We start from the raw sequence: 25,575 nt of genomic DNA, 5'->3' as shown, positions 1-25,575 counted from the left end.
GGAAAAGAAACACAAATATATTGAGGGAAGGGAGGAATCTGATTTAAATAGTACCAGTGTGAACTTCTAAGTATCTGATCTTTTGAGATCTTAATTGGATTGATCCTGAACTCCTGACCTAATAATTGGCAAACATTAGATAATCTACTGCCCTTTCCTCTATTGCAAAGTTGGGGAAGCTGCTTTTAACAAAACAAAAATAAATACCATCCTTTTTTAAGGGGTAATGGAGACAATACTGAGGACTGAAAGTCTTTGAACAGCACCTAACACAAGGGGCCCTGGTCTGTGACAATGGTTCCTAGGTGCTACAGCAATACAACTAAGCCCTTTTCAGCCTCAGAACTGGCAAGCTTCCCTCTTCTGGGTCTCATACAAAGATGGTTGAAGTAAATGAGAAGTAAACCTGTAGGAGAACACTTCAACCTCCCTGGCCACACAATAGCAGATCTTAAGGTGGCCATCCTGCAGCAAAAAAACTTTAGGACCAGACTTCAAAGAGAAACTGCTGAGCTCCAGTTCATCTGCAAATTTGACACCATCAGCTCAGGATTAAACAAAGACTGTGAATGGCTTGCCAATTACAGAACCAGTTTCTCCTTCCTTGGTTTTCACACCTCAACTGCTAGAACAGGTCCTCATCCTCCCTGATTGATCTAACCTCGTTATCTCTAGCTTGCTTCTTGCTTGCTTATATATACCTGCCCCTGGAAATTTACACTACTTGCATCCGAAGAAGTGGGTATTCACCCACGAAAGCTCATGCTGCAAAACGTCTGTTAGTCTATAAGGTGCCACAGGATTCTTTGCTGCTTCTACAGAACCAGACTAACACGGCTACCCCTCTGATAAATGAGAAGTGACTTCAAAAGCTTTGGCTCAGGACCTCTGCCTTATCAGCCTTCCTCAACCTTCTTTGGAATATCCATTTGCTGTCTGGTCTGTTAGCTAAGCCTGCCAATAAATGGGCCAGTTATTATGGTTTGTGTTGGGGTGAGGATAGCTGTCCACTAAGTCTTGAATAAGATTAAACCTGATTTAGCAAGAACCTTTTCCAAATCTCACTAAAGTCAATAGGACCCTTTCCACTGACTTCTATGGGCATTGGATCAGGCCTCTAGCTTAACATCTGTTAGACTGACAAAAAACATTTTCAGTCACTATCATTCTGGGACTGGTGACTCACTGTTTCAAACAGTGATCCAGTGTCATTCTTGTGCATTACCAATGCTGGAACTGACCCAGTATCTCTCTGAATATCAACAGGTTAAAAAAAGTACTTAAAGAACTGGGCATGACTGTACTTTCAAAATTCTGTGTCTTACACAGATCTCAAGAAAGCTGCTTACTATCATGCCACCAAGAAGAAAAGCCCATGAAACTGACACTTTTTTTTAAGCCTTTTTTTTTTCTGCCTGCAAATAGAGAGTGTCTATTACAGGCAGCTGGCCCTTTAAGAGGCTTACCTTTGATCAAATATCTCCTAGCCGAGACTGATTTTTTTTATGAAAGAGGGAAAAAAGTGATCCAGGTAACTACAGGCCTGTTAGTTTGACATCTGTAGTATGCAAGGGCTTGGAAAAATTTTTGAAGGAAAAAGTAGTTAAGGACATTGAGATCAATGGTAATTGGTACAAAATACAACATGGTTTTACAAAAGGTAGATCACGCCAAACCAAACTGATCTCCTTCTTTGAGAAGGTAACAGATTTTTTGGACAAAGGAAATGCAGTGGATCTAATTTACCTCAATTTCAGTAAGGCATCTGATACGGTTCCACATGGGGAATTATTAGTTAAATTGGAAAAGATGGGGGTCAATATGAAAATTGAAAGGTGGATAAGGAACTGGTTAAAGGGGAGACTACAGTGGGTTATACTGAAAGGTGAACTGTCAGGCTGGAGGGAGGTTACTAGTGGAGTTCCTCAGGGATCGGTTTTGGGACCAATCTTATTTAATCTTTTTATTACTGACCTTGGCACAAAGAGTAGGAGTGTGCTAATAAAGTTTGTGGATGCCACAAAGCTGGGAGGTATTGTCAATACAGAAAAGGACTGGGATATCATACAGGAAGATCTGGATGACCACCTTAGCTGGAGTAATAGTAATAGGATCACATTTAATAGTGAGAAGTGCAAGGTCATGCATTTGGGGATTAATAACAAGAATTTTGGTTATAAGCTGGGGACTCTTCAGTTGGAAGTAACAAAGGAGGAGAAGGACCTCAGAGTATTGGTTGATCACAGGATGACTATGAGTTGCCAATGTGATATGGCCGTGAAAAAAGCTAATGTGGTCTTGGCGAGGTATTTCCAGTAGAGATAAGGAGGTGTTAGTACCATTATACAAGGCATTGGTGAGACCTCATCTGGAATACTATGTGCAGTTCTGGTCTCCCATGTTTAAGAAGGATGAATTCAATCTGGAACAGGTACAGAGAAGGGCTACTAGGATGATCCGAGGAATGGAAAACCTGTCTTATGAAAGGAGACTCAAAGAGCTCGGCTTGTTTAGCCTAACCAAAAGAAGGTTGAGGGGAGATATGGTAGCTCTCTATAAATACATCAGAGGAATAAATACAGGGAGGGAGAGGAATTATTTAAACTCAGTACCAATGTGGACCAAAGAATATGGATATAAACTGAAATGGATATAAACTGGCTATTTAAACTGGATATTTAACTGAATATTAGCTGTAAATATGCCCAATGGCCTGTGATGGGATGATAGATGTGGTGGGATCTGAGTTACTACAGAGAATGCTTTCCTGAGTGTCTGGCTGGTGAGTCTTGCCCACATGCTCAGAGTTTAGCTGATTGCCATATTTGGGGTTAGGAAGGAATTTTCCTCCAGGGCACATTGGCAGAGGCCCTGAGTGGGGGTGGGGGTTGCCTTTCTCTGCAATGTGGGGCACGGGTCACTTGCTGGAGGATTCTCTGCACCTTGAAGTCTGTAAACCATGATTTGAGGACTTCAATCGCTCAGAAATAGGTTAGGGGGTTGTTGCGGGAGTGGGTGGGGGAGATTCTGTGGCCTGCATTGTGCAAGAGGTCAGACTAGATGATCATAATGGTCCCTTCTGACCTTAAAGTCTATGACTGTATGATTAAAAGCTGATGGATTCTTGGGTCATGGGAAGAAAAGAGATGCATGGGAAAAGGCCTCTGTAGAGGCCCAGAAGATCCTAGCTTAGGGGAAATGACTGGATTTGTACATAGAATTTCTATTGAGCTATTTTATTGAGTATTTCCAGGCCCTTCCTTCAGGGCACAGTTTATTTTTAGACACAGTGGGGCATTAGGTCTTCAAGTCTGCAGCCTACACCATGCTGACACAGGGAGTTGAAAGGGCTTTCATAAGTTAAGAACAAATATGCCAGCCTCTGCTATAATGTGCACCTCTAGTGATAATCTGATTTAATTTATCAGAGGGGTAGCCGTGTTAGTCTGGTTCTGTAGAAGCAGCAAAGAATCCTGTGGCACCTTATAGACCAGGGGTCGGCAACCGGTGGCTCGCGGCTCGCCAGAGTAAGCACCCTGGCGGGCCGGCCCGGTTTGTTTATCTGCCGCGTCGGCAAGTTCGGCCGATCGCGGCTCCCACTGGCCGCGGTTCGCGGTCCCAGGCCAATGCGGGAGGCAGGAAGCCGCGGCCAGAACATCCCTCGGCTCGCGCCGCTTCCTGCCTCCCGCATTGGCCTGGGACCGTGAACCGCGGCCAGTGGGAGCCGCGATCGGCCGAACTTGCCGACGCGGCAGATAAACAAACCGGGCCGGCCCGCCAGGGTGCTTACCCTGGCGAGCCGCGAGCCACCGGTTGCCGACCCCTGTTATAGACTAATGCTGCAAACGTCTGTTAGTCTATAAGGTGCCACAGGATTCTTTGCTGATTTCACTTCACTACTGTTATCTTGTTACAAAGTTAATCTCTGCCACCCTTGCAACTTCACTTGCTAGAGGTTGGAAATGGGATTTTAGAGCAGAAAGCATCCATCAGCCTTTGTAAATAAGGTAAGATGGTGGATGACATAGTGCTGTAGAAATATTGCATGTGGTGTATAGAGATTGGGAACAAAATTCCAAATCCTTGGTGTTTTTAGCTTAACTGGCTTAACTGGGTAAAAGTTTCCATAATAGACTTTTTTTCTAATTACTTTCCTGAAAAACTTGAGTAGGGATGAGAGCAGATGCCTAAAACTGAAATGGCCGTGAATCCAAAACTACTTGTGTTTGCTAAAGCTGTCCAAGCCATTTTCAGTGAGCAGTTAGTTCATCAGTCATAGGAACATTACAAGTCAATGTTAGATGCTGGGTGTACTTTGGGTTTTAAATTGAGTCAATTACTGTTTTTATACTGATTCCTCAACTCTTGTTGCAGTCTGTTTCTAAAGCTAGCTACACTTTTTGACTTACGTGGTTGGTAAAACAAGTACCCTCTTCTCTGGCCTGGATCTATGGAAGGAAATATTCCCAGAAGGGCTCTTAAAAAAGGCCACATGCTCCCCCCACCCCAAAGGGAGTTATTTTGAAATACAGCTTTGATTTTAAGTTATCCAATAATCCTCAAACCCTTTATCCTACTTAATTTAAGCCAGTAAATATGAGTAAGTGGCTGGTATCTAAAAGCTCACCCCTCAGGTATAGTTATAGCTAAACCTCTTGAGTCTGCATAATGGGCTGGAAACTTCATGAGAACCACTCTTCATTTTTCCCTCAAATTCACCTTTCAGTTCAGGACAGCAGTAATACATTACTTTCACATTTGTGTGTGTTGAGATAATTCCCTTCCCTTCCCTCCAGGAATTTTTTTTTGCACTATGGACCCTTGAAGTGCCTTTTTTTTTCTTTATTCCAAGCTGGTTTCAAGTGAGTGTACATCTATGCCTACTTCCACTTTAAGCTCTCTTTGTTATTAGAGCATTTTAAAGGATCCTTGGTTTCAAGAATTGGGACTTCCTATTTTTACATGCTGTGATGGATTGGTTCACAGAAACCCCTTTGGGACTGCCATCTGATGTGCTTAGCAGCAAAGAGTCCTGTGGCACCTTAAAGACTAACAGACGTTTTGGAGCATGCGCTTTCGTGGGTGAATACCCACATGCATCCGACGAAGTGCGTATTCACCCACGAAAGCTCATGCTCCAAAACGTCTGTTAGTCTATAAGGTGCCACAGCACCCACGAAAGCTCATGCTCCAAAACGTCTGTTAGTCTGTAAGGTGCCACAGGTCTCTTTGCTGCTTCTACAGATCCAGACTAACACGGCTACCCCTCTGATACCTGATGTGCTTAGATATCTCTGACCTGTTTTCCCTGTCAGTTTGGGTCTTCAGTGCCCTGCCTGGTTTGAGCCAGACATGCTAGCCTGATACAAACACAGACCCAGGTCTGAACTACGTCCCCCAAAAGCTGCAGGCTTAACTGAAAACAGCTTAAGAAATGCTCCTGTCTCCAGCACTCAGATACCCAATCCCAATGAGTCCAAACCCCAAATAAATCTGTTTTACCCTGTATAAAGCTTATACAGGATAAACTCATAAATTGTTTGCCCTGTATAACACTGATAGAGAGATATGCACATCTGTTTGTCTCTCCCCCCCCCCCCAGGTATTAATACATACTCTGGGTTAATTAATAAGTAAAAAGTTATTTTATTACTTTTATACAAAAAGTAGGATTTAAGTGGTTCCAAGTAATAACAGACAGAACAAAGTAAATTACCAAGCAAAATAAAACAAAAACATGCAAATCTAAGCCTAATACAGTAAAAACTATATCATAGAATCATAGAATATCAGGGTTGGAAGGGACCTCAGGAGGTCATCTAGTCCAACCCCCTGCTCAAAGCAGGACCAATTCCCAACTAAATCATCCCAGCCAGGGCTTTGTCAAGCCTGACCTTAAAAACCTCTAAGGAAGGAGATTCCACCACCTCCCTAGGTAACCCATTCCAGTGCTTGACACTACATTGATGACATCTTCATCATCTGGACCCATGGGAAGGAGACTCTGGAAAAATTCCACCACAATTTCAACAGCTTCCACCCCTCCATCAACCTCAGCCTGGACCAATCTACATGGGAGGTCCTCTTCCTAGACACCACGGTGCAAATAAGTAATGGTCACATTAACACCACCCTATACCGAAAACCTATCGACCGCTATGCCTACCTTCATGCCTTCAGCTTTCATCCTGGACACACCACAAGATCCATTGTCTACAGCCAAGCACTGAGGTACAACCGTATCTGCTCTAACCCCGCAGACAGAGACCAACACCTAGAAAATCTCCACCAAGCATTCTCAAGACTACAGTACCCAGACGAGGAAATAAGGAAACAGATCAGCAGAGCCAGATGTGTACCCAGAAGCCTCCTACTGCAAGACAAACCCAAGAAAGAAACCAACAGGACTCCACTGGCCATCACATACAGTCCCCAGCTAAAACCCCTCCAATGCATTATCAGGGATCTACAACCCATCCTGGACAATGATCCTTCACTTTCACAGGCCTTGGGTGGCAGGCCAGTCCTCGCCCACAGAAACCTGCCAACTTGAAGCATATTCTCACCAGCAACTGCACACCGCACCATAGTAACTCTAGCTCAGGAACCAATCCAATTCACCTGCACGTCCACCAATGTAATATATGCCATCATATGCCAGCAATGCCCCTCTGCTATGTATATCGGCCAAACTGGACAGTCTCTAAGGAAAAGGACAAATCAGATATTAGGAATGGCAATATACAAAAACCTGTAGGAGAACACTTCAACCTCCCTGGCCACACAATAGCAGATCTTAAGGTGGCCATCCTGCAGCAAAAAAACTTTAGAACCAGACTTCAAAGAGAAACTGCTGAGCTCCAGTTCATCTGCAAATTTGACACCATCAGCTCAGGATTAAACAAAGACTGTGAATGGCTTGCCAATTACAGAACCAGTTTCTCCTCCCTTGGTTTTCACACCTCAACTACTAGAACAGGGCCTCATCATCCCTGATTGATCTAACCTCGTTATCTCTAGCTTGCTTCTTGCTTGCTTATATATACCTGCCCCTGGAAATTTCCACTACTTGCATCCAAAGAATTGGGTATTCACCCACGAAAGCTCATGCTGCAAAACGTCTGTTAGTCTATAAGGTGCCACAGGATTCTTTGCTAGTATTACAGTAGTTTTCTAAATACAGCCAATAAACACTTGCATCATATAAAATCTAATCAGATTGTCTCAGGTAGGTATCTCCCACCTGTGAACAAATAACACCTCTTCAAGAAATGGAGAGTTAAGTATATCCTTGAATACTAACTATTCATCAGTTTTCAGGATAAGTTCATAACAGGAACTTTGGGGTGGAAATCCTTCATTTTTATGTATATACATTTTAGGCCTGATCCTCAGCTGGTGTAAATTAGGGTTGCTTCACTGAAGCCAATAGAGCTATGTCAGTTTACATCAGCAAAGTTTCTGGTCCTCTTTATTGTGCAGCACACAATACACTACATATAAGAATTATATCTGGATTCTTTGTCCCTTGACAAATCTGACCACTCACTTTAGATGAGAAACTTGATGCTATGGGTCTGTCTACACTTCAGTTGGACACCTGCAGCTGGCCCATGCCAGCTGGCTCAGGCTCTTGGGGTTGTTTAATTGTGGTGTAGACATTCGGAATCAGGCTGAAGCCCAGGCTCTGGGACCCTCCCCTTCACAGGATCCTGGGGCTTAGGGTCTGAGAGTCCAGGGTCCAGCCTGAGCCCAAACATCTGCACCCAGTTAAACATCCCCATTAGCCCGAGCCCTGTGAGCCTGAGTCAGCTGGCACAGGCCACCTGAAGATTTTTAATTGCAGTGTAGATATACCCTATATGTCCTTAAAGCATTAAGTATTGGGTTTGTGCCAATTCTTTTAAATACCTATCATGCCCTTTTATCTAACTTTATCACAGTGCACCACAAGAAAATAGTCCAGTTAGCAAAGTATGTATAGCTCAGGTAGTTCATAAAAGTAATCTTTTGTCCAAGCTTAAACTTGATCAGACTTGGAATAGAATTGACATGACACAGATGGATAAAGTAAAGCTCTTTAATGTTCTTCCTGTAGTTTGAAATCAATTCTTTGTAGGCATCACTCAGCCAACTTAGCTGTGGCTCTGTCTTGCTTGTCATGTCATAGTACAGATATGCTATTGTGTAGTGACTTTCTACATACTAGTTCAGAATGTAATTCATGTATCTCAGGCTTTCTCTGCAGCAAATGGAGGTATAAAATATTTACTAAACTGAATCTACAAAGCAGATACTGTGCGCAGCTGCAATTAATGTAATGATAATACTTGCATTGGATTTAACCATTTGGCCCAATTCTTCACTGTAGGTTTATAGAATCCTACAGGTGTTATAAATGGGGCATCGTCTACATATTTCTATCCGTCAGCTCTCTCTCTCTCTCTCTCTCTCCCCCCCCCCTTCCTCTTCTTCACTGTGGGGAGTCTTCTAACCTTCATTTCCCACTTACCCCTTCAAAAAATTTCTGCTTGCTGGCTGGGAAATGCAATTCAAACTAAATATGCAAGGTCTAAAATTAGCACTACTGAACAACCTATAGCACCCTACCACATGCCAGCTTGTACGCCTGCAGCATTTAGTTCAGGTGACTAGCTGAAAAGTGATATGAAGACTGTAGTCATCAGTATTTAGTGTTTAAAAAAAAAGTACTAAATCTACAAGAAAACTTTCCCCTAAGTTTTTAATACTCTGTTCAGATGAAACAGACTCTTAAAATTACATGCAGTGGGACCCAAATGTCCTCCTTTCTCCCTGCTACTGAGCTTTAATGAAATTCTTTTTCTTTTTTTTAATTTACATGCTCTTGCAGAATAAAGATCCCCAAATCATTAACTAATTTGATATGACTGAAGTACTGATTCAATTCCCCAGTCCCTTGATAATCTTAGATATCTGCTTCAAACACATCTTTACTTAGTTTCTTAATTAGATACACCTTGATGGATGGGTTTTCATAGAGCAGTCTCAGAGGGAAGGAAATCAACCTGTTATCACTATTCAGCAGGTGAAGAATTGGCTCTTTAACAGCCAAAATCATTGGTTCCAAGAAGAAACAAAACCTAGTTTTAGGATAGGTAAAAGAACTGTGACTCAGGTAATAGAATTCTCACAATGTTACTGCAGAAGAATACATTATAGTGGTGTGCCAATTAAACTGAACAGACTGTCCTTGACTGAATACTCTTTTTATAAGGTAAGGAAGTTTTAGTGGTTTCCAAATAAAAGAAGACTTTGCAAAATTATTTTTTTGGGACAGATCATAATTAAGAATAGGCAAAAGTTGGGATAAAAATGACTTTGAATAAACCTCTGAAAAAGTTTTCTGGAGCTCCAAAAAAAGTCAATGACCCTTTTGTCATCAAGAATGAAAGCTATACTATGCATTCCTTTCTCAAGCAAAACTTCTATTGACTAATTAGTAACCTAGAATGAAGCCCTGAAAGTAGGACACATGCATTTCAACCTGCCAAGACCCAAATGTGGGACCCAAGGAACCAAAATGGGGGGCACCTAAGAAATTATTCAAGTAGGAAATTTTACGTAATTTGCAATTGATTCCTTAAATGTAAATAAGTCAGTCAGTCTCTCCTTCTCCCTCTCCTCTTTCTTACTCTGTTTTATTGCTGAAAGAATCACAAAAGTGAGGCCCACTACTTTGTGTGGAGCATAATTTTGGGGTAAAATGAAGGACACTTAAGAGCTATTCAAAGATACAGTAATACTATATCAGAGGCTGTTCTGGTATTTGGGACATAGTCAGAACTACAAAGTACCAGAGAAGCTGAGAGGATTGGTTTCTTGTCCATCAGACTAAATAAATGCTTTGGAAAGCAATATGTCAGAGGAAGTGAAGAGCAGTTTTTCTCAATTTCTGACAGTATTTCTCTGTGTTTCACAAACTCCACCTGCAACAACCTGGTAAATCTCAGTAAACAGATATGATCGTGCATATACTGTAGAGAGTGAGGGTTTTGAAGTTACAGGTATTTGTATATGGATTTTAGCAAGATAAGATTTATCTCAAGGGGTTTGTTTGAGGAGTTTGAGTAGTAAATCTTGTATTGTGGTGTTAAATCAATTGGAAAAGTAATAAGCCACACAATTCCTCCTCTTTTCTTCTGCTTGATAGTCTTTAGAGATTATCAAGGTATTAAATCTGTTTGTGGTTGTGGATTTACAGTTTTTAGATGCTATTAAGGAAATTCTGAATTATGGCATTTCAGAAACTTAATGAAAAGATTTTTCTTCAATGACCTCTGTTTTCCATCTTCTGTCTTCTGGGAAAGTTTTGGATATGAAACTTTTGTGATCAGTACCTATAGCTGATGGGTTGTCCCAGAATAGCATGTGTTTGTAGAATGTGTATTCCTTAATGGAAATGAATTGAAGTAAGCCTTTTAAAATAGATATCTTTAAACACCCAAATGAAGGAACTTCCATTTAACAATAAACTTGATGGACACTAAATAGTTCTGTTGTCTTCAATTAAACTTTTCACTGTGCATAAAGTTAAGCATGTGAATAATTCTTGGAAGAATTTTTGCTATATTTGTTGTTAATTTTATAGATCATCATGATATTGTGCTCTGACTGTATATTTGGTTTAATCTCTTTGTGCTTTCTATGATAGCATGCATACATACTTAAAATGAGATTTAACTTTTCAAGGAGTGTGACAAATCTCAATACATATTTAAAGACTTGATCATGCCATTTTATGTGCAGGCCCCTATGGTCTGGTGCAGTTATACTCCACTACCAATAGAATTCCCCTCCCTCCAAGTTCACTGTCTCCCAGAGCTCCCTGGTGCACAAGGAGAGCTATACACACTGCTACACCCCTGCATAGAATGTAGTGCACTCCAACATGCATGGCAGGAGGGAGACAGAGCGATGATTCTGCTACTCCCTGCCCCTCCTACCCTCTTGGAGTGCTGTGTCCCTGGGGAATAGTGAGGAAGCAGTCCTCACAAGGACACACAATGTGAGAAGACTCTCTGCTGCACACCTTTACCAAAAGAACCACGGCGCCTGACTCACACCCGTTACCCAGTTTTAAACTGGTCCAACACCAGTGTGTAGCTGCACCAGCATAAAACTGAAGCAATACAATTATGAATCAGGCACACAACTTGTACTTGAATATTTGTGGCTTTTATCCTATGTGTACTTAACGTTTTTTCATTTTAATAGTTAAATGAGATCATCATAGTGTAAGCCACATCCATTCAATGTGCTTTGTCCCCCTATGGTGGTGGTTAGGCCACAAAGATTTATGTGGCTACAGCCTTGTTTAATAGACCTGGGTCTCCTAGCTCTGGGCGCAGAGGATCATATCCAGAAGTCCCAGGCTCAATCGTTGCTATTGATGATCTACCCTGGGGTATCAATGTTACATATACCCCTTCATCTGTGCTTCTTCCCTCCCCACCCCCGAAACAAACCAGTGTAACATCTATTTACTCATATGTCTCTCATTTTACACAATTGGCTAATGAGTTAAAAGGCAGCTATCTAGTGACCAGGATATTCCATAAAAATAGAACTTATTATGAGTTTAAACACGAGTACTCCACTGCTGTGGTAGCTCATCTTGGTCCCAAATGAACAGATCATAATAGACAGACAATGTAATAAACCTGATAAGGATTGTCATCAGCTAATAAACTAAATAAAAGGAAACTCTGAGGGGAAAACCAACTGGCTTCAGAATAAAGTGAACCAGAATATTAGAGATGTCTTAATTTGAGTATTAATTGTAAAAGGAATGAATACTGAAGCAAATAGTGAAAGACACTAGATGAGTGTAAGGAAAATAGGATGTGAAAGGGACATCAACAATTCCTCGCAATTGCCAAGAGTTTAAAAAAAATGATTTGAGAACACTGTTATTGATAGAGCTGAGCTGGACAAACAAATGCATAGAAAGACCCCTGTCTGATAAGATTCAGTGAATGAAGGAAAGAGATGGCCAGAAGGAAAATAAAAGCCGGGTTTGAAAGACCCAAATACCAAGCGAGAAGGATTAAAAAAAGTTAATATGTCAATAAATACACACATGTTCTGATTAAAACATGAGTGACTCTGAGGGATCACACGGTTATGTAGTCGATGAAATATCAGGGTGTTTCTTGAACTTTTCCATGCCAGCTCCGTTTTCCACACCCAGCCCAAACTGCCTTAACTATCTAACAAGGATCTAGTCAGCATCCTCTTTCCTATTTAGCAGAAGAGGAAGAACAAGGTGTCATGACATGGAATTGGTTGAAAGTCAGAATTTCTATTTCAGGGGAAATTTTGACACTTTAAACCTTACTTTGTTTCAATTTGGAGCAATTTTTTTTTTATTTTTTTTTTTAATTTCACATGAAACGGGATTTCCAAAAGACTTAAATATAGGATTTTTCTTTTTGGAATACCAAAATTTCATTAAAATTTTGCTTGTTATATTTTTTTACCTGTCAAGAAGTAGTAGTGTACAAAGTGTCCAAATAGGACAGTTTGAAACATCTTATCAGCTGCCCTTGGTTTAAAAATGAAATAGGATATTTCAACTATTGTCATTATGACTCATCAAGTAGTTAATCTAGGGGTTTATTACCGACATGTAAAAATAAGGGAAAACTCCCATAAAATAAATTCAAAACAGATCTTTGAAGTTTTCAAAGGTGATGGCCCCTATTACCCATCCAGTCTTCCCATCACATATTACAACCTGACGGATCTTTGAAATGTTTTTAATTTTCCGTGGCTAAACATTATCTTTCTGGATGCCTTTTTAAATACCGAGTAGCCTAGTTCCGAAGGCAGTCACATAAGACTCTTTTCTCCCCATCCCCTGTAGCTTTTATTCTGACTAGCTAGCTTTTGCTACCAAGCAGGTGAAAAGATAGTTATAGTGCTCTGTATGCTATGCCACATAGAAGTCCAGAAAATAAAAAAAACATGAAGTCTCAAACTGACTTGGGTAACAGTTGTCACAACCTGCCCTTATCCCCCTCTCTGGATGAACACCAACAACTGGATCCATATGGTGGGCTGGGGTAGTGACTGCTCATTTTTCCTAGCTCCAGGGGTCTCAAACACATTCCCAGGTGCAGAGTCCATGGCTGATAATCTTCTTGGCATTGGGCCACACAGTCCACTCACCTTGGAACCAGTCAACATTTTTTTTTAAGCCTCTGATGCATTTCTTACCCCTGTCTGCACATCTGCTGGGGAGTTTCCAGGTTCCTGCCCACTCAGGTCTGCTGCTGGGCAGAGAGTTGCTCAAAATTAATGTCCCTGCTGACAAAAACTCAATGTTTATCTAGGATAGAGCCACTTAATGTTCCCACACAGTCTGTCCACTAGGTGCTAGTTTTCTGTAATGAATGCTCAAAAGCCATACTAAAGGGTACATTCAAAATGGAGGTTGAAATACCACCTGGCATTCGTAAAGGCAAAATGGAATTTGTAAGTTGACAGATGTATCTGTCAAATAGCATGGCACAACAGCAATAACAAAGTTCTACTTTATACATATTATAAAATATCTGCACAGGCTCAAATTTACACCTCAATGTTTATAGATGTGTTTATAATTGTTAAGGATGGCCCCAATGAAGTAACCCAGCTAAGCAGATGCTTAACTGTAAGCATGCGAATAGTTCCAAGAAAAGCTTGATCCCAAATGGGACTACTTGCTGAATAAGGAGTTATTTTTTCTTACCTATGATCCTCTCATTGATTTCAATGGCTTTGGGACAGAGCCTAGGTTTATAGACTTAATGATGCCACACCTCAATGACTTGCACTATCTGACATAGATTTACTTGTGATTCACCCAAGTGAGACAAATAAGCTCTATTAGGGTAGAAACTGTACTTGGTCCTGATTTATAAGATGGAACTGGCAGTGTTTTCTGGATGCTTGCCCAAGGGCTACTAGAGTGGCTATCTGTGTCTACAAATTTTAACTCTAGCTTCTGGGGCTAGTCGTTTGAATATCGGACGTCTGGGATCATTTTTTCCAGTAAACCAAAAAAGGGTTAATGTAAACTTTTGAATAAACCTTTATGAGAAATGATCTCTCTATTCTTCCACGTTACTGCATGAGAGAGGAGGGTCGGTGTAGGGCTCTTCCAGAAGAGTTTGCTTTTATTTTTCTCTTGCTGTGGATGCTGTGCATTCAAGATCTTTTAGCAATTGTAGGGTTGTTTTTTCTTTTAAAATATATGGCGAGGAATCAGGAATTAAAGTCTGGAAATGTCATGAAGTGCAATCTTTGCTGGTCTTATCTTTTTAATAAAACTGACTACATTATGAGCCCTCTTGAGGGATAATGGCCAAGCAGCTAAAGCACTGGACTGTGACTCAGATATGGATTCATTTCCCAGCTTCTTGTGTGACCTTGGGCAAGTCACTTAATCTCTGGCTGGGTATCTCCAGGTGCCCTGCCTCCTCTACAAAACTGGGGTAACTTTTGCTTTGTGTTGTCTAATTAGATTGTAAGGGGCTTGCTTATGTGCATGTAAAGCACCTAGCAGACTGGGTTCATGATGTTGGTTGGGGCCTCAAGGCATGAATGTAATAGAAACTATATATTCACATCTGTATACATACAGATGCTTGGTTTTTTTATCTCACATACACACTGAATGTCTAAGTGAAAAGTAAAAAACAAAACTCTGTAAGTCTGTAAACAGAACAGCAAATGGTTGAAAAAAACATTACATTTTATAGCCCCAAGCCAAGTAGAATAAAGAATAAAACACTATGTAATGAGGTAAGACTACTGTGCAAAGACCATAATTATGGATTTCAACTTTCTCATTTTAAAATGAAAAACCTAGCCCAATGGAGACAGAATGAAAGATAATGCATACGATTAGGATCTGAAAACATATTAAAAATTCTGTTTGTTTAGTTTTTGCCCCCAAACAATATTAGAATCAAATCATGAAATTACAAGAGAAAAATAATGGAGTTAGTAGGTTTAATGATAATATTTCGCATACCATGGAAGGCCTGTGGACTGTCAGATAAAAAGCTTTATCAGATCAGTCAGATTTAGAAGGATGAAGAAAATAAAGGTTTCATTACTCTTGTGCTGGGCAAAATCTAATAGAAGGCACATCCAAGTATGAGAAGTGTACAAAAGCATATGTAAGGGCTCAGCTCTGCCTCCTTTATTCATATGTGTGAAGTAAGGAACCTCCTTGGCCTGAGTGAGGGCGGCAGAACAATCTTTACAATACCCAAAGGGATCATCAAGGGCTGGTGCAACTAACTCTCCTCAGTAATGTCCCAGATATCAACCACATTACAGAACTAGGAGCTATAAGGTGAGTGCTGTACTGCAGCATGCAGCAGCACCTGCTGCCCTGGGGGACACCTGAAATCTGCAGCATAGCAGCTTCAGGCAGCAGATATAGACCATGGGATACAGGTCTGTTGGTGCTCCTCTGGAGCACGATTTGAGGCTTCCTGTTCATGCTTTCACAACTTCTGGTGTGACTGGTCTTGAAATCACAGCAATGGGCATGCTGCATGGGGCCAGATCCTCAATTAGTGTAAATTGACACAGATCCTTCTGCTGAGGATCTAGCCTGTCCATGGGAAAATAAAATCATGGTAAATGCCAAAACAGAATAGCTGGTGCTGAGAGTCACTCACAGACAGTGACAGATTCAGAGTTAGAGGGGCCCTGTGCGTAGCTTCATTTTTGGGGGCCCCCCTCTCTGGACCCAGACAAGAAAAAGAACATTCTCTCTTATCTCCCCTGCCCTGTTTTTCATTGTTTTTTTTCTTCATCCTCCTCCTATATTATAAGTAATAGGAAGAAAATGAAAATAAAGTGAGTTACCTTGATTGGGGCAGGGAGTTGGAGTGCAGGAGGGAGTGCGGGGGTCAGGCTCTGGGAGGGAGTGTCAGTGCTGGGTGTAGGCTCTGGGCTGGGGGTTGGGGTGGGGGGAGAGGTGCAGGCTCTGGAAGGAAGTTTGGGTGTGGGCTCCAGGCTGGGGCAGGGGTTGGGGTCCGGTAGTGCTTATCTTGGGCGGCGCAGATCCCAAAGTGACCGGCACACCCCTCTGGCAGCAGCTTCTAGGCAGGGGGTGGGACGGGGTCTCTGCGCCCTGCTGCCGCAGCTCCCATTGGCCACAGTTCCCAGCCAATGGGAGCTGTGGAGTCGGTGCTTGGGGCAGAGGCAACACGCAGAGACACCCCCCTCAGGGGCTGCAGGCACGTGCCGGCTGCTTCCGGGAGTGGTGTGGCACAGAGGGAGGGAAGCAGCATGGGCAGGGAGCCGCCTTAGCCCTGCTGCACTGCTGCTGGCATGTCTCTGCACGCTCCTTGGGGGGAGAGGGGCAGCGGGTCTCTGTGCACTGCCTGGGGCGGGGGCAGCATGCAGAGCCGCCTCCCCCCCTGCCAAGGGCATGCAAAGACGTGCCAGCTGCCGGTCGCTTCCAGGAGCAGCGTGGGGCCATCAGCCATGGAATGCAGGCAGCCTGCCTGCCTCAGCCCTGCTGTGCCACTGGCTGGGACTCAGGGGCAAGTTGTCAGATGAGATTTGTTCTGCATTTTGGGGGACCCCCTGTCATTGGAGGCCCCATGCCACCGCACTGTTTTATGGTAAATCCACCTCTGCTCACAGACCGTGTCTGTATAGTCTTGAGAACTAATTGGAAAGCTGAATAAGAAAGGCATGGAATTGGAGAAAGATCCTTCACTGAACAGATATACCACTTTGAGGAATATGACAGGATCAGAGGAAGAAAATGAAAAACTCAGTTCATAATGAGACTGGTATTGTGTTGGTGCTTCAATTTAATAATTTGAGATTGTCAGATAACAGGGTCAAATGAAATTATGTATTTAGTACAGCACTATACACAAAATAGATACATTATCACCTTTGGTGTAAGGCAAAGAGCAGGCTTTTGTCTCCCGCTCCTCTAACTGTTTGAGCGCTGGCAGTTTGCACTCCCAACCTAATTCCCCAAATCTCTGTTTTTTGTTTTTTTTTAATAGGATATGAGATACAGAAACCCCTTTTTGGAGGGGAAAAATACTTTCCCATGGATAAATTTACCCTGTGTTCTGTTTTCCTAATTACAAGTGGAATTTCTTTTACAGTCTTCGGTTTACTTGTTTGCATAAGGAGGAATCTCTAATCTGGTCATTATTGCTAACAACTGTGACAACCGACAGTTCTTAATGAGTTAAAAACATGTTTCAATGGGTCAAATTGTCTAGTGAGGTGGTGGACTCTCCATCACTGGATGTTTTTAAGAACAGGTTATACAAACAACTAGGCCATTCCTGACATTATTTAATCCTGGTTTGAGTGCAGGGGACTGGACTAGATGACCTATTGAGGTCCCTTCCAGTACTACACTTCATTTTTTTTTAATTCCTTACAGAGCCTATCTGTATTAACAATTATCCTTTATTGACCACCCCGTCCATTACATACGTATCTGCATTAACAAGTATCCATTATCAGTCACTTAGCTTCCAGAGATACTTTCAATAGTTTGAAGGGAAACGGGGGGGGGGGTAATTAAACCTTGGACACCTGGATTCTCACAAACTTGAAGATGCTGAGACAGCCCAGCACTCAATTACATACATTCCTGAGTACAGGTTAAGAACCAACCCTCTGGGTCTTAGAATTCAAACGCACTCTTTGCTAATTCTCTAAAGATGTTGGGAGAATAGCTAATATGCAAATTAATTTAATTTAAAAGAAAGAGGACTAAAAAGGTTAATCTTTACTAACAGGTACTAAGATTAACACTGACAAAGGCAAGAATACACGCTTGGTGGCAGTAAACTGAAACACCAAGAAAGCTACACTAAATGCCCAGATTAGGCTTTCAGAGTGAAGGCAATACAAAAAGACTTTCTAACATGGTCAAAGAACTTGCTGAAATGGTCTTGCTGTAGTGTCGTAAGAACAGCAGCTAGCTTTCCACTAATGGAATAGCAAGACATCCAGAGCAGCTGGAAAGAAAAAGCTACACAAAGCATACAATTAATGAATCACTCTGTCGGTAGTATGGATAAAGTATGGCATGCTTGTCATTCAAAGAGGAGTATGCAATCCTTTGGGAGAAATTTAATTCAGGGGTCTATTTTTACCTTTCATTGTATATAGATAGTTTAGTCAGGTATAGTATAGACAGATATATCATGTTGAAGGTCCAATATAACATCTCAGCATGTGTTACTATTGTCAGTGACTACATATATTGGATTGTTCCAATTATCTGGCCTCAAGGAAGAATAATACTGTGGTAAGTTCAGGTCTTTGCAGATCTGTGGGAAGCTTGTAATGGCTCAGTGAATGACAACATCACATCTAAAGATCTGGCCTAACTGGAGCATTTTAACATCTATAAAGATTAGGTCTAGCTTTCCCAAGAGAGAGCAATTATTGTAAGCCCCGGGCACGCTGAGCTTTCGTGGAAATGCAGGGCAGTAGTGACATACATATGATGAAGGGGTTGGGCGGAAGGGGTTTTGTTTTCTTCATGCTTCTTAAGATCACAATTAACTTGTACAGGCCTGTACCCTGCCAAAGTCAGGCTAGTGCACAGTGTTAACCCCCAGAGTGAGGCACATCTTCAACAATTCGAACCACTGAAGAAAACAATGGCAAAGAAGCACCGAGAGGCTGGGGAACCTCAGAGAGAACTGATTAATTTTGCACAGTGTTTCCTTAACTAAGCAACCCTATTGTCTTTGTGTAAAAACAGCTGTATAATGATAGCTCAAAAAGAAAGAAAGAAAATCAATGGGGGTTTTATTTAGTTGTGTCTGGCTTTGGGGAATGTTAGAGTGCTAGTCTGTGCTGTGCCTTTAGGAGGTGTTGCACAATTTGCAGCCACCTTTCTCCCTTCCCAGTTCTGGCTGCACTGAAATAGCCTGAGGTGTATGTCTCTGCCTGTCTATGGGTAGCTGCACTATGTGTGTGGCCCTTTCCTGATAGGCCCCTCTCACCACCAGCAAAGATGTTATACCAGGACTGGGAAGTGGGTCATTGGAAGAGAGATCTGGGTGTTTTAGAATACCTGTACCCAGTGTGCAGGGGCTGGAGCAGGGGTGAGACTCTTACCTAGTATGCTCCCCATTTGTTTTTTATTAAATGTGTTAGTTACAGATGGGCCCAAATCAGAGTCCCATGAGACCTATAGGAATGCAGCAGCTCTGGAACTCAGGTCACCAATTTTGAAAAATCTTGGCCGTAATTTATTAAAAAAAAAAACTACTTCTAAAATGAGGCGTACTATTGAATAGCTCTAGTATTGTAATGTAAAACTTCACAACAGCATATGCAAATTTTAAATCATTACATTGAAACGAAAGCATGGACAAATGTCTCAATTACATGAAACGGCAAAGACTGAATGTGAAGTTTTGTGTTAGCTATCAGTTACAGAGCTGGTCAAATTTTTCCAGCAAAATGAAAATTTTTTTGCAGAAATATTTGAAATGGTGAATTTTTTCCCTCATAAGAACTAAGTTTTTGGCCAAAAATATACTTTTTTGAGGGGGAGGGGCTTTTGAGCGCAATCATTTTTCTTTAGCAAACTTTCGCTGAATTTTTATTTGTGAGCTGCATTTTTTTTAAAGTAGTTTAAGGGTTTTCAGATTTTTCTGATGAAACCTTTTTTTTTTTTTAAAGTGTGTGTGTGTGGGGGGGTGTCACTTTTCAACAAGCTCTACTCATATAGTCGCTTTGAGGCTGCTGAGTAAGATGTTCAGGATTTGGTCATTTGTTTGTTAGCTGACCATTGAGGAACTCCCTGGGCATATAGGCCAGATTCATTTTGGAGACTTACTCAGACACTCTAAAGAAGCATCAGTTACTTACATAACTCAAATGTAATAGATAAGCAGTGTGCTAAATATTTAGAATTACCTGTTTATGTAATAGAAAAAAATATATTTAACCTATGAACAAACTAAAAACTAGACTTGTGCTAGATTTGCTATGAAACATAATATTGTTTCCTACGGGAAGGAAAAGTTTTCAGTAAATCACTGGACACTAATTACTGGGAGTACAGTAGACAATTGCCCTTGATGATGTTCTCTGCAATTATCTTATGAAATTATAAATTTTAATTTGTCATGAAACTTAGGAGCCGTGAACTTGCCACGTGCATATACTTCCAACTCCAGAAGTATGAATAATTACCACTAGTTCTTTCTTATTAGGCTAATAGACATGTAATGAAAAGCTTTTCAAGTGATTTTAAATGGCACAACTTTTCATTAGATTTATATTGTTTCATACCAGAAAAATAAAATTGAAAAGACATAAATCAAGTCTGAATTGTAGACAATAACAGGATAAGAAATGTCTAGGCAAAATGGTGGTGGAAGTGGAAAGACAATGCATCTCTTAAAGCATTTATTTACCACTGAAAGGATCTGAGCAGTATGGGAGATGGAGGAAAAGGTTAGAGATTAAAAGGCTCTTGTGTGCGGATTGACTCAGTATGAATCCACCCACTGTGGCCTTTATATGAAGGCCACGCTTTCCTAAAATTTCCCACTGTTGCTGCAGCCAGAGAAGTTATTGTACAGACAAATACCTCAATGGAAAAATGAAGGAAAATTTGTTATAGACACATGCTGAACTTTCTGGATAATGTATTTACAACTAACAATTCAACCAACTCCGTCCTAGAGTTTTAGACTGTCACCTATCACCCTTCACTTCCATGTGAAGTCCCTAGTGCACTCAGAGTGTCAGTCAAAATACTGCTTGGGACAGGATCTCTGTCGGGGACATGAGGGGTGTGTGTGTGTGCATGTGCGCACGCACATGTCATTATTTTAGTGGAAAGGTTTTGTGATACCAGTTCACTGTTCGTTTTCACACTTGGAGATCTTATCAGTGCTCTAATACAGCAGAAGGATTTAATCAAGGCTGGGATTTCCAGGTTTGTTGCTTGAGCACATCTCAATTCAAGTCTTTTTGTAAGCAGTTTTTCTTACCCCAATATCAACCTAAAAATTATATATAGCTTTAGGATCTGAATAAGTCATTCTGAGAGCAAACCCCAAGTATGTGTGTTAAAATGTTAACATAAGTACTAAACTTCTGGCAAATGAAGTCATGTACCTAGTACCTGATGTGGCCAACTGATATACTTGTTTGTAATTTTTCTTTTATTTAAAATGAGAGACTTTCAGATTAAAGTGAGTCTTTTGCAAGTGTTTTGAGCTACATGAAAAGTCATTTGTTCTGACATTCTGCAAAAAGGAAACCCCCTTTTCCTTTATTATAAAGAGCTTTGAATGTAATATACTTTCTTAGAATACGTAACTTAACTTTGTAGTCAGATTGACTATCCAGTATGTTTGTATTATTAAGCTACTTTACATAATTTAATAGAAACAACTTTAAAAAATACATGAAGCCTTGTGTCTATTGTACTTGCAACTCTCAAGAAGGGCTTCTGTTGTCAGTGTATCTTGCATTCTGTTTGAAATAGACAGATATAGAGTTTTCATTGTTTTTACAAGAAATGATTTGTTTGAGAACTGAGCAATGAGGGAATGAAGTACCATTCCAGTTGCCTTTAAAATCTTTAGTTCTTCCTTGTTAGAGGCAAAGGTATTCTAATACATGTAGATTAAAATCAGCATTCCCCTGAAAGCAGGGTCATGGTTTATTTCAAAATGTTCTCTGGGGGTGGATAGACGGGGGGAAAACTTGCTGTCACCCCACACGTTTAATTATAAAAACACAGTAAGTGGAAGAGCAGGAAGGGGGCTGAGTTAGCTCTAAAGAATACACACCAAAAACAGAACACATCTGTTCATTGATTGCAATTAATACTTAATTTTGGTTCCTCAGCAAAAGCACAATGACTTTAGTGAGACCCACATTTGCACTAACAGTAAAACTCCAGCCCTTGATATGCATCTAGGTGGCATAGTGACTTTATGCACTGTGCTGTAGTGTAACATAGTTGTTACAGAATAAACCAGTCAGTAGGTCAACATGCTAGAACTACAAAGACTTACAATTTTATACAGGTGATCAATATATTCTAGAATTAGCATTCATGAAATGTCACTGTTGGAAATGGCTGAGTGAATATCAGATACTGAAATATGAAGTAAAAATAGTATGAATGATAGTAAATGTTAATGTTTAAACTTATTACAACATGTGTCTTAAATTCAAAATGCAGCATTAACTATTGGAATTTAAATCGCATTATGACCAGTCATTGCTTTATTCTATTATCAGTATTTCACATTTCCCAGTCTTTGGAGAAACAACTATTCTATTTGTTATGGTCTTCAATTGTATCCATATCTGTTTTTAAACTATCTGCAGAACTAAAACTTTCATATTTCTGAGATCTCATGGCACAGATATATCTGAAAGATTTTTGTCTTGCACTGTCCCTGAAGCTCACTAGGCTGAAACTTTAAAAGTTGCCTAAAGGATTTGCATGCCCAATCCTCATTAATTTGAGTTAACTAACTTAATTAATTTGGATACCCACTTCCCATTAATTCACACAAATATTAATGGGAATTGGGGATCCAGACCTCACAGGCCGGTTTAAAAATATCTAATGAATCTCAAAGGGAGAAAATTCCAGAGTAGCCAAGGACTACTCACCTGAGAAACCTCTTCTGTTATTTGTGGAGAATTTAACAAAAACCCATCATCTGATGTGCACTGCATATGGTAAAAGGCGATTTCTCAAAAAACATAGTCCCAGACAACATGGGTCTTCAAATTTCATCAACTTGAATTGAATCCTGAAGCAAGTAGGAAGGCAGTAAATAGACTAGATAACAGCAGTTTGTGGCATTCAAAATGCAGGTTGCTGAATTGTGCCTTAGCTGGAGCTACGTTGTGGATTTCAAAGGTAATGTAATTGGAGTATTTTATAGTGTAAAGCTGACACAGATATGGCTGGTTTTGGGGATTTCTGTATTGGAGAGGAATGGCCACAGACTCCTGGTCAGCAACAACTGATCCATGGAACAAGGCTACTAACTTAAAACCAGCAACCAGTGGATGAAACTGAGGAGACTGCAAATTATGGTACTGATTTTACAAGGTGGTGAGGTTTCCTTGCCACTGGGAATTGAGAGAAAAGTTGGGTGAGGTAACATCTTTTATTGGACCAACTTCTGTTGGTGGGAGACAAGCTTTCAAGCTTACACAGAGGTCTTAGTGTCACAGCTAACTACAAGATTTGGACAGATTGTTTAGCATAAGTAGTGAACACATATTTCAAGGGACCATTCAAGGTGAAGTGGCCCATTAACACCTTTCCAGTCACAGGAAGGCAAGAGAGAAGCAGCTGAGGGAGGCTGGTTGTTAGTGCTTTACAGATTGTTGAAATAAACCATAAATCCAGTGTCTCTATTCAATCCATGGTTTTTAGTGTCTAGCAAAGTTATGAATTTAAGCCCCCAGACTCGTCTTTTTGAAAGCGCTGTGCAGTTTTCCTTTGAGGATGAGGACTGGTAGGTCAGATATAGAGTGATTGTTTTGTGAAAAGTGTTCACTCACATACGATATCATGTTTTTGTCTTTTATCATTTTCCTGGGTGAGTTCATTAGAGAGTGAAGTGATTGTCTGGTTTTATCCACTTAGTTACAATTGGGGCATTTAGTGCACTGGATGAGTTACACCACATGTTGTGACAGGCATGTGTAGGACCCATGGATCTTGAAAGGTGTGTTGTGAAGGGTGTTGATCATTGTAGCAGTGGAGATATGTCTGCAGATTTTGCATCTGTTCTGTCAGGGTCTGGAGCTGCATTGTGTCGGTGTGTCCTGCTCTGTGGGGAGCTTGCTTCTGATGAGGAGCTTGGAGAGGTTCTTTGTTTGAAGGCCAGAAGAGGGGGTTCAGGAAAGATTTCTTTTAGGATAGGTTCAACAATAGAACCCTGCAGACAGTTATATACAAGAAACCCAGAGATCATCACACCTACCTTCACAGCTCCAGTAACCACCCCAAACACACCAAGAAATCCATTAACTACAGCCATGCACTTAGATATCGCAGAATATGCTCTGAGGAGAAAGTCCAGGAAATATACCTTAACATACTCAAAACCACCTACACCAAACAGGAGCATTTCACTAGTGAAGTAAATGGCAACATGAAACAGGCCACCCAAGTACTGAGAGAGAACCTGCTTCAATACAGAAATAACCCCCCCTCCAACCATACACCCCTAGTTGTCACCACCCCACACTGGAATCCATAGAGGGTATCATCAAACTACAATCCATACTCAATGGGGATTTTTACATGTGGTGTTCCCATACTTGCATATAGACTTTCTTTTACATTAAAAAAAAATCATACACTTTTAACATTTAATTCCTCCAAAATAGTACTATTGTAAATTTCTCAATTAGTAATTGAAAAATAACGATGTTTCAACTGCAAAATAAGCAACCAAACCCCTTAATTAATTTCATCACTACTGTACGGGGAGAGAAAACTGCAGTTTACCAGCACAAGGAAAAGGCACTTCATCATGTTGCATTTAATTGGAACAAATAATTATAATGAAATATTAATCATTCTGCACTGAAGCCCCATTTAAAATGTAATCTGTCTGAATAGAAAAGGGCTTTCTACTGCATTAGTCTGAACTGAAACCTTATTTAAAGTTTTTTTTTTCTCCTGAATATAAGTAATATAAATGTAGCTATTCTGAGGACAAGATGTGTCTCATAACTCAGTTGTTCTATGTTAAAGTTATCACTGTGGGACTTCGTAAATATTGACCTGACAGGAAAATGCTTATTGTGTGGGTTATTTTTTCTTTAACTAAGTTTAGGAACAGAAGGAAAACTTAATTAAAGTCAATGGAGACATTAAGGATGGAACTTCCAAAGCTCTATGTTGTAGAAACACTGCTCCTATTTGATGTCAAATTAGAGTTTTGCCATTGACTTTAATGGGAGCAGAGTTTTGACCAATGTTCAGGGTGTGTGCGGGAAGTTTTTTTTTGTTTGTTTGTTTTTTTTAAATCCCACCCTAGGAGCGAATGAAAAAGGACATTCACAATTTCTCTGAATAGCTTCTATATTAACACCTTCTGTTTGTCAAATTTGCTTTCTTTTTATCAAATATAAATGGAGATAAATTTGTGGTAGAATAGTTGACAGGGATAGCAATGGATTATACAACCACATGATATGAAGCAGTTTAACACAAGTAGGAATAATAACTTCTCTGATTTAGGGATGGGTGATTCCATCTAGATTGAAAAAAGAGACTTTCAGTTCATAATGAGCTTCAAACTGTTAGCTGGGGCATACTTTAAGGGTGGGGTGAAGGGGTTTGATAAATCCTAGAATTTAATCAGAGTTTTTGTAGTATGTTCATTTCATTTATGAGCACCTTTATGGTGTCTGATCCTGAAAAATTGTTATGACCTTCTGCAAGCTGCTGAGTCCCCTCAACTCAAAACTTACAGGACTGTGATTCTGAAACACTAACCTTGTGGGCTGAATTTTTCT

The 25,575-nt window shown here is 40.6% G+C and overlaps 1 long non-coding RNA gene across 1 annotated transcript in view; it reads left to right on the top strand.

Annotated features, from left to right (window-relative positions):
* The first annotated feature begins 9,136 nt into the window (after positions 1 to 9,136).
* Positions 9,137 to 25,575, top strand: part of LOC123376368 — a 31,974-nt gene continuing 15,535 nt past the window's right edge. The window contains exon 1 of the long non-coding RNA XR_006581763.1: positions 9,137 to 9,256. This is a non-coding gene — a long non-coding RNA (uncharacterized LOC123376368). The remainder of the gene's footprint in view (positions 9,257 to 25,575) is intronic.

Source organism: Mauremys mutica, chromosome 8, assembly GCF_020497125.1.
Source record: "Mauremys mutica isolate MM-2020 ecotype Southern chromosome 8, ASM2049712v1, whole genome shotgun sequence".
NCBI classification, from domain to species: domain Eukaryota; kingdom Metazoa; phylum Chordata; order Testudines; family Geoemydidae; genus Mauremys; species Mauremys mutica.
The sequence above is the reverse complement of the archived record's forward strand: the minus strand, read 5'-3'. Positions and strand labels throughout refer to the sequence as shown.